This window comes from Chelonoidis abingdonii, chromosome 14 (assembly GCF_003597395.2).
Source record: "Chelonoidis abingdonii isolate Lonesome George chromosome 14, CheloAbing_2.0, whole genome shotgun sequence".
In the NCBI taxonomy this organism is placed as follows: Eukaryota; Metazoa; Chordata; order Testudines; family Testudinidae; genus Chelonoidis; species Chelonoidis abingdonii.
Genome location: NC_133782.1, coordinates 36,195,507 through 36,211,173, shown reverse-complemented (window position 1 = coordinate 36,211,173; position 15,667 = coordinate 36,195,507). Strand labels below are relative to the sequence as shown.

General features: G+C 48.3%; 1 pseudogene; it reads left to right on the top strand.

Annotated features, from left to right (window-relative positions):
* The first annotated feature begins 13,043 nt into the window (after positions 1–13,043).
* Positions 13,044–14,242, top strand: LOC116831598 (olfactory receptor 6C75-like; annotated as a pseudogene).
* The last annotated feature ends 1,425 nt before the right edge of the window (positions 14,243–15,667 follow it).

Below are 15,667 nucleotides of genomic sequence, written 5' to 3'. Positions count from 1 at the left end.
TAACTAGAAAGAAAGATCTTCCATCTCTAAAGTCTTCAGATCAAGACTGGATGGAATCAAGAAATATGGTTTCATCAGGCAGAAGTAACTAAGGCTGAATGCAAGTCTAACTAAGGTGGAATTCTCAATGCCTGTTTTATGCAGAAGGTCAGAGGGATGATGTAAGATCACCTTTCTGGCTTTATGTCCATAAATCTAGATAGGAGAACAAATCCACCTCTGTGTACTGCTTGAGGACCCACCAACCCCATGTGAAGCCCGGAAAGAAGTTAAATGACTATCCATGCTCTCGTCTCTCTGCATCTTTGTGATTTGTGATTCTTTTCATGAGAGCCTCAAACATTCAGAAAATGCGTGCCACAGACGCCCTTCAAGGCCGTTTTGACTTGTTCATTGCGGGAGGAGCGTAGATGTAGGGCTTAAAGAGTTGAGGGCCAACCACAGAGTACAGAAAAGGACACAACTGTGTCAAGTCCCTCGCTCCCCGCTTGTCCTGGTCGATGTACGCTGTAAGATGGAGCTACTGTACAAGTATCACAACTACACATAGGTGAGCGGAGCAAGTGGAAAAGGCTTTTTTTCCTTCTGTGGTGGATGAGGGATAGCGCATTCGAAGTAGGAGATGATACAGCCATACAGAAACCAAAGTGACTGGTAACATGTACCAAGTAAGCAATAACGTTCTGAACAACGATCATCACCTCAATGTGTCCCAATCCCTTGCAGGAGAGTTGGACAATGGGGCCGTGTCGCAGTGAACGTGGTTTATGAAAACACTTGGGGCCACAACGGCTAACAGCAACCTAAACCGCTGGAGGAAATGTATTAAGAGAAACTCATCCACCCAGCAGCCCAAGCACTAACTGGAAGCAACTCTGCCATTCATGATGGTCCCATACACGCAAGGATGCAGATAGCCATGTAGCGGTCAGAAGACATCATACTCCAATGGAAATATATACAGGTTCACAGGAGAAGAACAAAACAACGAAGGAAACAACCAGGGAGAGAAATTGATTTGTTCTGTAGGAGGCTTAGAGGAACCTGGGCCATGAATACCAGAGGTGAAACAGATTCCAAAAAAGAACAATTCCTCAGGAAAGTAAATACATGGTCGCTGGAGCGAAGTCCACCACAAGAAGAGGCTGACACACAGGATTTACCTGATTATCGCTAACAGGAAGATAACTAATTAGAACCACAACAGGGCAGTGTCAAAACGGCGGCTGTTGGACAGACCCAAAGAGATGATTCCACCATGATCTCTGGTTCTTCATTCTCAAGATCAATGCTTAAAAAGAAAAAAAGAAGAAGCGCACGTCAAACAAGAGAGTGAAGGAATGTTTGCAAGAAAAATTCTGGTAGTTTGTTCCAAAGATGTAAATTATTAGGTTTTTCTTGCTGAAATGAAATACTGAACAAAATTCAGTTTGCATTGAACTAAAGACCTTTCCTTTCAGATCTAGTTAAAGGTTTGACAAAATATTATTTGAAAAGAAAAAAAGAGAGTTCTTTTAATTTCAAAGATGTTAAACTGAAAGGTTCTGAATTTTTCAAAATTATTTTTTTCAATGTTTTTTGTGCCCAGAGTGAATTCAGAGAACCGTTCCGAATCCCCAAATACTTTTAGCTGAACCAAAACTTCTATTTTTTTACAGAAGAAATTATTCATTTGAAAAGAAATTCCCCCCACTCTGTTGTAATTCCATCTAGCGTGGTTTTGTCGGTGTTTAACCAGTCAATGGTTCTTGTTCTACCTTTCCGTGCTAGGGGCACTTCCTATGGAAAATGGATACAAGAAACACTTTTAGATATTCAATCCACAGGCAGGATGAACGGCTCCTCACAGAGCCTAAAATGGCTCCTTAGTTCCTGAGATCTGTGAACATTTTATTGTATTAGTTACTTCATCTCTGGTACCCTGCCTTGCTCCGGTTGCTTGTACCATTTCCCTTTGATACTTTGTCTTTATGCAATATTGTGAGTAGTACTGTTTTATTGTTAACTCTGAGCTATTTGAATAGAGATCAGCACCCCTTGCCGCTGCGCATTAAATAGACAAAAATAAGAGCTCCAGAGCCTTGCAGAGCTTATAACCAAATGAATAGTGATGTACAGTAAGGTGAAAGGTTTGGTTTCCTCTTAGACCTTGTAAGGGCATTTTTTCAAAGGCACAAGTAGAGATCGAGGGAAATCCTGGCTCCATTGGAATCTTTCCTCAAAGGTCCTTTCCCTAGCTTGTCTGCAGTGTCGTTGTAGCTGTGTCGATCCCAGGATATTAGAGACACAAAGTGGGTGAGGTCTTATAATTTATTGGACCAAAGAAGCTGGTCCAGTGAAACATACTGCTTCACTCAACACGTGTCTCTAATTTTCCTCCCTCGTTGTTTTGGAAATCTCACCACTGCTTTGTGTTCCCCTGCTGGGTCTGCTCTTGACGCTTCATCAAATATAAGCAATCTGTCTTCATTTTATAGACCCACCACATCCTAGCCAAACCCTACCAGTCGTCTCTCATGCACTAGTTAGACATCGACTCTTTCCTGCAATTGGCCATTGATGCCAGCACATTTTACCCCCTTTACATTCTCAAAGAAGCAGCTTCATGCTTTCCTCCATTCTGCTCCGCATGATTAGGAAGAGCGCCCAGTAAACAGCTGCAAAGCTACATCATTCACCTTCAAACTCTCCTCTGCTGTGATTCTTTCCACACAAGCTTGACGGCTGTTTTCCTGAGCCCATTGTGCATCATGCTGACCAGCGCTATCTCATAGATTTCCCAGGCAATTATTGTCTTATATTCTGTGACTCCTTCTGGGCAGGGGCTCTGGCTTTGTACTGTAATTAGCACAATGGGACGCTGGTCTGTGACAGGCATTTCTAAGCTTGTCAACAGCAGTTGTCTCCCCTAGGGAAATGGTTCACCATCTGCAAAGGCAAGGCAGTTTCGTAGCCAAAGGCACACAAGAAAGTGATGTGATCAGCATCACATCAGACCACCATTGGCTGCCTTAATCCAATGGATCAGGTACAAACTTTGCAGCTGGGCCTGGCTTTTCTCTGTGAGAGCGAGGGAGACTCAAACGGATGAGTTTGGGGATTGTAATCCTGCCCTTAATCACTCAGTGAGAAACCACACTCCTAGGCATGGCCACAATATAAATGATAGATAATGATAATAGTAGTATATGAAACCCAGTGGGAGTTTCTCCAGTGACTTCGATAAGGTCAGGATTTCACTCTGGTGTCTAGTTCAAATTCTCTTTCAATGTCATCAAGATTCATAACTGCCCTTCGTGCCTTTGGGAATTACCCGTTTGCCCATTCAGAACATTTCCCCAATGGAAGTGACTGAAACGAGGCCAATGATTTATAAAACTCTAATGACCAAGTCTATTCTGAGACAGCCTCGTATGGGTCAGATACCTGGTTACTCCTAGTATTTGCCTTTGAACACAATGACTACGATGTGGTGTGACAGAATATTAACGCTCCTGTCTGAATGTGCTTCATTCTTTTTCGGTACCTTCACTCTATTCCACAGACGGTCCTTTGGTTTGTGCTTAGTGGTGACTGTGGATATTACTCCCCCAGGAAGTGTCAAGTTTCTGTGCTTCGTCCTGTGCTTATTTCTTCTACCATTACTCACTTTGTATAATTCCTCTCTTTGTGAGAATTCCCAGTGGAGAAACAAGGAAGGATGTTCTTATTCACATGTAAGTGGGGTCTGATGAGCTCTCCCTAGTGATGAGCTGTGGAAGAGGACTTCAGGGAACCTTTGTTGCAGGAACCAAACCACCCTACATAGGTGCTCACTGAACATGATGGGGCTGCTTGCCCCATTATCATATTTGTTGGGTGTTGGATCACAAGTCTCTTCGTATTGGGGCATGGGTATCAGGGAATTATCCTAGTTGTGTGAATCAGGGGCAGCCAGAATGTCTTGGCGTGCCCTGAGTGAGGGACTCACCTCAGCTAATGGCACTTGCAAGGCAGGGGACAGGGGTGCCAAAGCCAGTGAGATGAGAGGCTGGATGTATAGACCTGCCTGGTGGTGTGGGCCCATCCTAGGGTGTTTAGGCACTATTTTTCCCTTCCTCTCTTGCTGTGTAATTGCAGATCTGGTAAAGACTCAATGGAGAGTCTTATTGCACATCACGAGCTGACAACTGATAACCAGGCCTCAGCATTAGGGCTATTTGGGACATGAGGATCCCCCCAAGAGCTGAAATCACTGAGAGCTGTGATCAGTGGGGAGGCTCAAGACATCCAAGATAGTGCGAGCACAGTGGCGAGCGGGCTGCTGGCAGGGCAACCGTGGGCAGAGTGACAAGATGCCAGCCCGGAGGCTGGCAGTAGTGGCAAGCAGGACCAGCACTAGGAGTTGACACCCTAGGCGGACGGCAATTTTGCTGCCCACGGCTCCGGTGGAGCTGCCACAGTGTGCCTGCAGAGGGTCCAGTGGTCCGCGGCACCGGTGGAGCTGCCACAGTCATGCCTGTGGGCGGTCCACGGAGCCGCCCGAGCAGCTGAGCGTCCGCAGACACGACTGCGGCAGCTCCACCAGAGCCGTGGACCCAACGGACCCTCCACAGGGGGGGGGGGGGGGGGGGGGGGGGGGGGGGGGGGGGGGGGGGGGGGGGGGGGGGTGGGGGTGCGGGGGGGGGGGGGGGGGGGGGGGGGGGGGGGGGGGGCGGGTGGGGGGGGGGGGGGGGGGGGGGGGGGGGGGGGGGGGGGGGGGGGGGGGGGGGGGGGGGGGGGGGGGGGGGGGGGGGGGGGGGGGGGGGGGGGGGGGGGGGGGGGGGGGGGGGGGGGGGGGGGGGGGGGGGGGGGGGGGGGGGGGGGGTGGGGGGGGGGTGTGGGGGGCGGGGGGGGGGGGGGGGGGGGGGGGGGGGGGGGGGGGGGGGGGGGGGCGGGGGGGGGGGGGGGGGGGGGGGGGGGGGGGGGGGGGGGGGCGGGGGGGGGGGGGGGGGGGGGGGGGGGGGGGGGGGGGGGGGGGGGGGGGGGGGGGGGGGGGGGGGGGGGGGGGGGGGGGGGGGGGGGGGGGGGGGGGGGGGGGGGGGGGGGGGGGGGGAGGGGGGGGGGGGGGGGGGGGGGGGGGGGGGGGGGGGGGGGGGGGGGGGGGGGGGGGGGGGGGGGGGGGGGGGGGGGGGGGGGGGGGGGGGGGGGGGGGGGGGGGGGGGGGGGGGTGGGGGGGGGGGGGGGGGGGGGGGGGGGGGGGGGGGGGGGGGGGGGGGGGGGGGGGGGGGGGGGGGGGGGGGGGGGGGGGGGGGGGGGGTGGGGGGGTGGGGGGGGGGGGGGGGGGGGGGGGGGGGGGGGGGGGGGGGGGGGGGTGGGGGGGGGGGGGGGGGGGGGGGGGGGGGGGGGGGGGGGGGGGGGGGGGGGGGGGGGGGGGGGGGGGGGGTGGGGGGGGGGGGGGGGGGGGGGGGGGGGGGGGGGGGGGGGGGGGGGGGGGGGGGGGGGGGCGGGGGGGGGGGGGGGGGGGGGGGGGGGGGGGGGGGGGGGGGGGGGGGGGGGGGGGGGGGGGGGGGGGGGGGGGGGGGGGGGGGGGGGGGGGGGGGGGGGGGGGGGGGGGGGGGGGGGGGGGGGGGGGGGGGGGGGGGGGGGGGGGGGGGGGGGGGTGGGGGGGGGGGGGCACCACTGCGGTGTCACCAGGAGCCACCTGCGCCCCCTCTTGGCAAAAATGCGCACCAAAATTTTGTGCCCTAGGCTGCCTGGCCAGAATGGTAGCGCCGGCTGGTGGAAGCGTGCTGGCAGAGGGCGGGCAGAGCAGAGCAGCAATGGCCAGCAGGATCGCGCGCCCCAGATGAGTGGACGCAGGCTGGCGGAGCTGACAGAGTGGGTTTCTTAATGGCAAACGCCGTAGATTTCAGATGAGTGGACTTTAGTGGTTTTTAGTTGTGGCAAATTTGGCGGTAGGATAGAGGCCGAGGTTGCCTTGTGCCTAGCGGTGCTAGTTTTATTTATTTGAGGTCGGAGCAGTATGTTCAAGCGGCTGCAGTTCCGGTGTTGTGGAGCGGTTAGTTGCAACGGCCTGGGTAGGTTTATTGAGGGCCGGAGTGGAGTGAGTGCGCAGCAGGGAGGCCGCAGAGCAGGCAGGGGCTAGCAGAGCGACGGACAACAATTAAGGGCGACGGAGGCCGGAAGAGCAGAGCCGATATGAGGCCGGCAGCGCAGGAGTGGCAGTGGCCGCAGGAGGCCGCAGAAGCAGAGGTCCGCTCAATGGGCAAGTAGCGGCAGGGCGGCTGAAGGCCGACGTGAGTGCCCGGACAGCAAGACGATCAAGTGCCCCCCACCGGGGAGGTGAGCTCACCGTGCCCTTGACTCTGAGTCTCACTGACAGAAGCTGTCGGTGGTGCAGTGATTGGAAGGAGGGGCTGTTTGAAGGAACATATCATTGCCTGAGTTAGAACCTGAGGCAAACGGGCTAGTCATTTGTTTTGGGATGGTGTTTTGCTTTATGGTTTTAGTTTTGAATCTGTTGACGGCCTTTTCCCAATTATGACTCGGGCTATTTCCTCTTATTAAAGTTCTTTTCTATGCTCTGATCTGCTTGTGAGAGGGAATGCCTCAGAGGCACAGTGAAGGTGTGGTGTGTAATTTTCCCAGGTTACTGCAGGGGAAGTGGGGAGAGAGGGAAGGGCACTCGAGCTGGTTCTGTGTTGCATTGTGGAAAAGGAACTCCTAGATATTGAACCAGCTGCGTACAAACTCATGGATGACAGGAGAGGTCCTGGAAGACTGGAGAAGAGCTAACGTTGAGCCCATCTTTAAAAAAGGGAAAAGGAGAATCCAGAAAACTATAAAGCAGTCGGCCCGACTTCGATACCTGGGAAGCTACTAGAGCAATGTACAAAACATTCCATTGGCGAATACCTGGAGGATGGAGAGCTGGTCACTAGCAGCCTGCATGGATTTACCAAGAACAAATCCTGCCAAACGAGCTGGATTTCCATCTTTGACAGGGTAACTGGTTTGGGGGATAGGGGGAATGAGGTGTATATAATATATCTGGACTTCGGCAAGGCTTTTGACACTGCCCCACGTGACATTCTGATAAGTAAGATGGAGAATAGTGGGCTCAACACAACTACCATTAAGTGGGTACATAATTGGTTACTGTGAACAAAGAGTAACTATTAATGGAATGATGTCGAATTGGAGGGAGGCCTCAAGTGAGGTTCCACAGGGATCTGTTATGAGTCTGGTATTATTTAACATCTTTACTAATGACCTGGATGTAGGAATAGAGAGCATACTGATCCAGTTTGCAGATGACACAAAGCTGGGGCGAGTTGCTAACCCTTTGGAGGATAAAGATAAAATATAGAGGGATTTTGATAAATTAGAGAATTGGGCAACAGACAATAAAATGAAATTCAGCAAAGATAGATGTAAGATGCTACACTTAGGGAAGAAAAACCAAATGCAAATACAGAATGGGGGGTAACTGGCTTGGCAGCAGCACAGCTGAGAAGGATCTGGGAGTTGTGGTGGATCACAGCCTCAACGCGATGTGATGCTGTTGCAAAAAAAGCAAATGCAATGTTAGGTTGCATTAACAGAGGCACAGCTTGCAAGTCACAGGAGGTGATAGTACCGCTCTACTCAGCACTGCTTAGGCCTCAGCTGAGTACTGTGTCCATTTTGGTCACCAATGTATAGAAAGGATGTAGAGAAACTGGAAAGGATGGAGAGGCGAGTGACATAGATGACCAAAGGGATGGAATGCAGCTTTATGAGCAAAGGCTGAAGGAAGTGGGTACGTTTCATATAGAAAAGAGGAGATTAAGGGGGGATGTGAGAGGGGTCTTCAGATACTTTAAATGCTGCCACAAAAAAGATGGAGAAAAGTTGTTCTTTCTTGCCACAGAGAGCTAGACAAGAGGCGATGGGGTCAAACTACAACGTCACAGATTTAGATTAAATCTCAGGAAAAACTTCCTCGCTGTCAGAACAGTAGGACAATGGAACAGATGCCTCTGGAAGCTGTTGAAGCTCCTTCAGTGGAGGAGTCTGGAGCTATCTGTCTGAGGTGGGTTAGACTCAACAAGTCCCGCATCTTGGCAGGAGGCTGGACTAGCAGGGACCGAAGGGTCATCTAAACCTGTGATTCTATGATTGTGGTTAAAAATCTAGCATGTCTCTCAGGTGAGCTGGTTTGTACTCCACATGGCACTGAAATTCAGGAATTTAGATACCTAATGGGGTTTTCACCAAGTCACCTAACAGGCATTGATTTCAAAGGGGGTAGGTGCCTACCTGCTTTAAAAAATCCCACGAGGTGCCTAAATCTCTTTAACAATCCAGCCCTAAGTGACTTGCCTGAGGTCTGGGGCTAAAGCAGGAATTGGATACTGCTTTCTAAGAGTCCTGTACGTTAAACACAACACCATCAGTCATATGGGCATCAAACTCTGCCCAAGTTTTCTGTAACTTCTCTGTATTTTGCCACAAAAACAAGTGAGATGGGAGATGGTGACAGAACCCACTGACTTCTCCATGTGGAAGAGAGAGACATAACATTGTCCTGCTCTTTCCTGAAACGTTCAGTAGAATGGATCAGAAGTGAGTTCTCTGAATGTTGTCAGCAAACTCATTAGTAAACTCAGAGGTCCCACCCTACAACGAGGGTGAGAACACCAGAGATTACAACTCATAAATGGGAACTGGAAAAGGAGGGATTATTTGACAGAGGCAGCAATCACCCACGTTTATCCCAGGGTCCTGTTGTATAGGTAGCCATAAATCAACAGACCTATTTTGGAGCATCTCAATTCAGCACCTGCAGGATTTGTGAGGTAGTTTGGTTCAAATTCCATGTAATTCTAAGGTCTCCATCACTGCTGAGAGTGAGTGAGAATGCACAGGGTGTGATTGCAGGGAGGGCTTTGAACAAAATCATGATTGGAAGAGCTTTGTTGTTCTGTGTTATGAGACTGAGACCCCCTGGCTGGGATCCCAGTCCCGCTGTGCTAGGCAAAGAGGGTCTCTCTCCCAGTATAGGAGTGAAATGTGACACATATTTATGGATATGATAATCAAATAGTTCGGGGGACAGGAGAATAGATATAGAAGTGAGAGTATTATGGTAAATTTGATAAGCAACAGTAGCACACAGCAGATGATAATCTTTATTGTTTCCTACTTATCATGGCATTGGTGAGATGTATTTGAAGGTGAACAATCTGGTGGTTTTACAGATTTTTGCAAGGCATCAGTCTTTGAGGCTTGCTTTCACCTTAGGATACAGAATGGTGCTACCATTATCTTTGGAATCCCTTAATGGGATATATTGAATTAGGAAACTTTAAGATTGTTCTCATTTTGTTGGTCAAGTTATGGCTGGTGTCCTAGAGCCCAAGACCCTGCTGAAAATTCCACAACCCCTAGCTGTAAATCCTACCGAATAGATGATCTGACTTACTGCAAAACGGGCACCTCAGAGGAATAAGGGGCCATCGTGCGCTGTGTATTCAAACTCCTACAGAAATATTGTTGAAAGAGGAAGGGTTTGGAGACGCGCTGTAATGTTCGTGGGGGACTACGGGCCTACCCAGAGTGCTCTGCAAGAACGAGACCCATACACACCGTGAGTTATTGGCTTTAATGAAGGTAAAGCGACACACCCGCAACGGGGACTCCGGGCATTGCTGTCACGGAGGCAAGGAACCCAGCACCGAAGCTCAGCTCGGCCAGGGTCGGAGTCCAAAAACGGGACCGGGAGCATACAGCTATATATACACAATACAAAGCAACTCATACATATGCAAGAAGGGACTTTCCAGAGGCTATGTCCGCCCTTTGACCTAAGGCCATACAAACTGGTTTCAACCAGTTAAAAGCAAGTTATAACTGGCATGCCATCTCCTACAATGACCAGCCACTTAGCAAGCAGGGGCTTTTCACAAGGCCGCCGAGAAAGCGGAGACACCCTAGCTAGGCTGTGACACAGTCTTCCGCAGTCCCCTACAGATGGCTATTGGTGCTGGAGGAGGATAGGTTAGACCTTCACTAACCGCAGTGGAATTACATGGATTTATACCAGCTGCAGTCTGATCCACACTATTTAAATATGATAATCCAGAACTCAGATCTGTCGTCTATCCCCATACTCACACAATCCATCCACCTATTTTTCCACTACCCACTCCTCTTTCTTCACATAGACTAAGAGATGAATGAGTGTCTCTATCTATTCATCCTCCCTCATTGGAGGTGGTCAAGAATTTCTTGACAGAAAATTTTCTTCGTCAGAGAATGTCGTTTAACCAAAACTGAATTTTTTTTATTGGAAGCATCTCAGTTTTCAATTAAACTTTAATGGGGAAGATTTCTCAGGTCCTGGATGGAATTTCTGGTCAAAACCATGAGAGAGGGAGAAAGCAAGGCCTAATATGGGCCAATATCCTACTGGTTAGGACACTTTTGGGGGGGATATAGGAGACCTAAATGCAAATCCTTGTTTGGCCTCATTCCCAGCTGGGACCTAAAGCTGTCTCTCAGCTGCGTGTTCCAGCCACTTGACAGTTCTGGGTTGGGTCTCCATTTTTAATGGAAATGTTTGAAAGATCTCAGTGTGAAATAAAATCTGTTTTCTCTTTTTGGAAAAATAGAATTTGTTTTCCATCCAGCCCAAATTCCCCTTAAACACTCAGCTACCTCTGTCCACCATCCCATATACACTTACCTATCTGGATGAATGATAACATAGAAATTAAAGGAGGGGCAATAGAACTGATTCGATCAGCATGGGCTTATGGAAAAAAAATTCTGTAAAAGTGATTGGAAGTTTTTTTGGACGTGATTAGAAGTTTGATTGATAGAGGTGATGATCTCCGACTTCTGTAAGGCATTTGACATGGTACAGAATGACACAGAGTCACAGAAAGGAAGGACTGGGCTGGAAGGGACTCAAGAGGTCATCTAGTCCAGATCCCTGTGCTGAGGCAGAATTAAGTATGCCGAGACGCGTCCTGACAGATCTCTTGACTAACCTGCTCTTAAATACCCTTTAATGACAGGGATTTCACGACCTCTTGGGGGGTTACCTATTCAGTACTTAACTATCCTTCACATTAGAAAGTTTTCCCTAATATCGAATCTAAATCTCCCTCGCTGCAGATTAAGTTCTTTTCTTCTAGTCCTAAATTCAATGGACATGAAGAACCACTGGTCATTGTCCTCTTTAGAGCAGCCTTCATGTACTTAAAGATTGTTCTCAATCTCTCCTCCATATTCTTCTCTCAAAACTGAATTAGGCCTAGTTTATTTTAAACCTTTCCCACAGGTCAGGTTTTCTAATCTTGTCTATCATTTTGGTTCTCTCCTCTGGACTCTCTCCATTTGTCCACATCTTTCTTTTAAGTGAGGCACCCAGATCCGGACACCGTAGTCCAGCTGAGGCCTCACGAGTGGACTAGAACAGTAGGACAATTACTCCCCAAGTCTTAGCGACACCACTATTATTACACTCCAGAATTATATTTGGCCGTTTTTGCAGCAGCAATCACATTATTGACTCATGCTCATTTTCTGATCTACTCTAACCCCTACTGCTTTCAGCAGTATCACCTCTAAGACAGTAGTTCCCATTTGTTTTTTGTAGATGTGCACTGATTTTTTTTCTTCCTAAATGTTGTTAGCTTACGCAATTGTCTTATTGAATTTCAGCTTGTACATTTCAGACCATTCTCCAATGCGTCAAGGACATTTTGAATACTAATCCTGTCCTCAAAACATGCCTAGCACCCCTCCCAGCTTGGTGTTCATCCACCAAATGTAATAAGCCTACTCTTACTGCATTATCTAAGTCATTAATAAAAATTATTGAAAAGTACCAGAGCAAGGACACACTACTGTGGAGTCCACTGCTAGGTCCTCCCATTTTTGACAGTGAATCATTGATAACTGTGCCTTTCACTATGGTTCTTTCAAATGAATTTCACAACCCCACGTTTATTATCTGGGCCACATCTCCTAAATTCACCTAAGAGAATGTCATGTGGGACTGTGTCGAAAAGCAAATAACTAAAATCAGGATATACTCACATCTAAGGTTCCCAAACTACCATCCACCAGGCTAGTAACTGTGCCAAAGGACATTACATTTTGTATGGCATGGTTTGTTCTTCTCAAATCCATGCTGGGTGTTACTTAAAAACTCTGTTATCTCTAAGTGCTGTAAAATGTGATCGTTTAAAACATTGTTCCAGTATCTTTCCAGGTATCAGAATTAGGCTGATTGCTCTATAATTCCCCAGGACCCCCTTTCTTTTCCCTTTTCTAAAGACAGATACTATTTTTGATTAGATTTTTGACAGTGTGATTAACAAACTAGAACGATACACAATTACCACAGCACACATTAAATGGATGAAACAGTGTCTAAGTGAAAGGACTCCCACATGGAATGTATCAGAGCAATCATCACTGGAGCGGGTGTGCTTGTACTGGGTTGATTCTTGGTCATCCCGCACTTTTAAATATTTTCATCAATGACATGAGAAAGAACACAAACAAATAAAATTAGCAGTGAGGGCATTTCATCATTGCAACAACTTTCTCAGCCTTGTGGTGGATTTTCCAGCACTGAATTTTTAAAAATTATAATGGGATGTTTTTCTAAAGGAGGTGCAGAACAGGAGTTAATTCAGGGAAAGGTCTCTGGCTTGTGTTATACAGGAGATCAGACTACATTATCAGAATGGTGCCCTCTAGATTTATAATCTCTGTTTCTATAGAAAAAAAAAAGTTAAAATGTATGGGTTTTAAAAAAAAAATATTTTCATTTTTCCATCCCCTCCAGCTCTCTCTCTCTCTCTTTGCAATGATCATTCATTGTCCTCTGAGATCCTCTGCTTGATTCTAATTTCTCTGTCAGGATCTTTTCATAGAACCCATGTCTGTTGGGCACCCACCTCCCACTGAAGAGATTTTTTCTATTTAGACATGGAGTTTCCCCTGAGATTATTCTGTCCTCATGGTGCTATCCACTCTAGGTTTGATGTTTGTAATTTTTTTTCTTTAAAGATGAGCCAAAAATGAAGAACCAGACCACTGTGGAGGAGTTCATCCTCTTGGGCCTGTCCAGCAACCGCCGTTTAATCATCATCCTGTTTGTGGTTCTATTAGTTGTCTTCCTGTTGTCCATAATGGGAAACATCATAGTTGTCATCCTCACCCTCAGGGGCCATTGCCTCCAATCCCCCATGTATTTCGTCCTCAGGAACTTCTTCCTCTTGGAAATCTATTTCACCTACATCATCGTGCCCAGGTTTCTCTACAGTCTCCTGACAGAGAGAAAATCTATTTCTCTCCCTGGTTGTTTCTGTCAACTGTTGTTGTTCTTCCTCCTGGGTGCCGCTGTGTTTAGCGATGGGTGATGTCATGTCCTTTGGCTGCTACATGGCTATCTGCCGTCCCTTGCTTGTGGCACCATCGTGAATGGCAGGGTCTGCTTCCAGGTCGTGCTGGGCTGTAGGGTGATGAGTTTTCTCTTAATCTTTCCTCCAACATTTATGGTTGTGTTCTTGCATTTCTGTGGCCTCAATGTCATAAACCATTTCTACTGCGACATAGCCCCATTTCTCCAATTCTCCTGCGTAGACACGGGACACACTGAGGTAAAGCTCTTGGTTGCAGCTGTTGTGGTCTTACTTGGCACTTTAACAGTCACCATAATTTCCTATGGCTGTATCGTCTGTACTGTCATGTGGATCCCGTCCACCACAGAAAGGAAAAAGGCCTTTTCCACCTGCTCACTCACCTCCTGGTTGTTGTGATATTGTACAGCAGCGCCATCTTCAGGTCCATCCGACCAGGTCAGCGGGGCCCTCGGGACTTTGACAAGGATGTGTCTTTTCTGTACTGTGTGTTGGCCTTGCTGTTTATCCCCTACATTTACACTCACCACAAAGAACAGGGTCTGAGGGACATCTGTGGCCAAGCATTTTCTAAGTGCCTAAGGTTGGGTTCATTCATTGCAATTAGGCGGGTTCGGCAGGGATAGTGTCCCTGGCCTCTGTTTGCCAGAATCTGGGAATGAGCAACGGGATGGATCACTTGATGGTCACCTGTTCTGTTCATTCCCTCTGGAACACCTGGCACTGGCCACTGTCGGTAAACAGGATACTGGGCTGGATGGACCTTTGGTCTGACTCAGTAAGATCATTCTTATGTTATGTAAGGTAGAGGGTGATAAATTGCTCTTCTTACCCACAGAAAACAGGACAAGAAGTAATGGGCAAAAATTGCAGCAAGGGAGGATTAGACTGGCCATTAGGAAAAATCCCCTAACCATCAGGCTAGTTAAGGACTGAAACAAATTGCCTATGGAGGTGGTGGTATCTCCGTCACTGGAGGTTTTTAAGAAGAGGTTAGACAAGCACCTGTCAGGGACGGTGTAGATAATACTGTCATGGAAAACTACCACGCAATTAATTTTGGATCAGACAGCCTGAGGCACCTTTATTTCATACAAGCATATATGCAGGGAGAGACAGCACAGACCCCACGCAAGAGGTTGGCTGCTCTCCATGTTACAAATTTTACCAAGCTTACAAAGGTTAAAACCGCAAAACGTAATATGCTGGTTACACAAGTTATTTGCCTTATTTGGTAATTTAATATTGCAAATCAGCAGGTTATTTTACTGTCGGTCCAATTTGGGGTATTTCCTGTTATTGTTCTGTTGCAATCATGCTGACTGTTCTATAACCCCCTAATTGCAATTACATATTGCAAAAGCCATTACCATATTTTAGCTGACATATGCTAAGCTGGCACTTATGGTCCTCCCCACCCCATCGTCCTATTTCTAGTTCTCCTTTTTCTGGTTTCCTTATACCATACCCCAGTGCCCTTTGTGTAGACAAACAAGTTTAACAGAAGAAAAATTTTTGTTAGATCTAAAGGCTTTTGGGCCTCCCTTAGGAAGCAGCCTGAGGCCTTGGGCAGGGTCGGATTTTTCCCTATCAATACTTATTTCTTCCTCAGGGCAGGGGACTGGACTAGATGACCACTCAAGGTCCCTCCCACTCCTATATTTCTAGGATTCTAGGATTTTGGGGGCAAGAAAAAGCAAAAACAAGAGATGAAATTGTTTTCCTTATGTTCTAGCCATTTGTTTTCTTTTCAGCCAGTAAAGCTGTGACAAAAAAGAAATCCCCAAACTTTCTGAGTGTGTCCTGGTATCCTCAGGGATGCTGCACCACTCATTAGCTAATTGGTCTCTGAAGGAATTGCAGTACCAGGAGGAGTGGGAAAAGAACCATGGGAAGCCTGTCGCATTCTGAGTAGGACAGATGACTTTGACGGCCTTGTCTACTTGGTATGATCAACAGAAGATGCCTCTCCGCATGGCCACTGTGGGTAGAAAACCAATACACTGGTTAGAAACCTGGTCTGTGTAAACTATCATTACCATAGTTAAAGCCACTTCATCAAAGGGAAGTGGACACACACCAGTCCTGTTGTAACATGGTAGATTTCAAAGCACTGTAGTAACAAACTGGCTGGTAAGGATAAAATGTTAAAAAAATAGAGTTTAATTAACTAGAGATAAGATAATTTAAGTAATTATAAAGTGAGTAGGCATTAAAAGTCAGAGATAGTTAACACTAAGAACATAGAAAAAAAGAAGCAAACGAGGGTCCTGTTACACGCT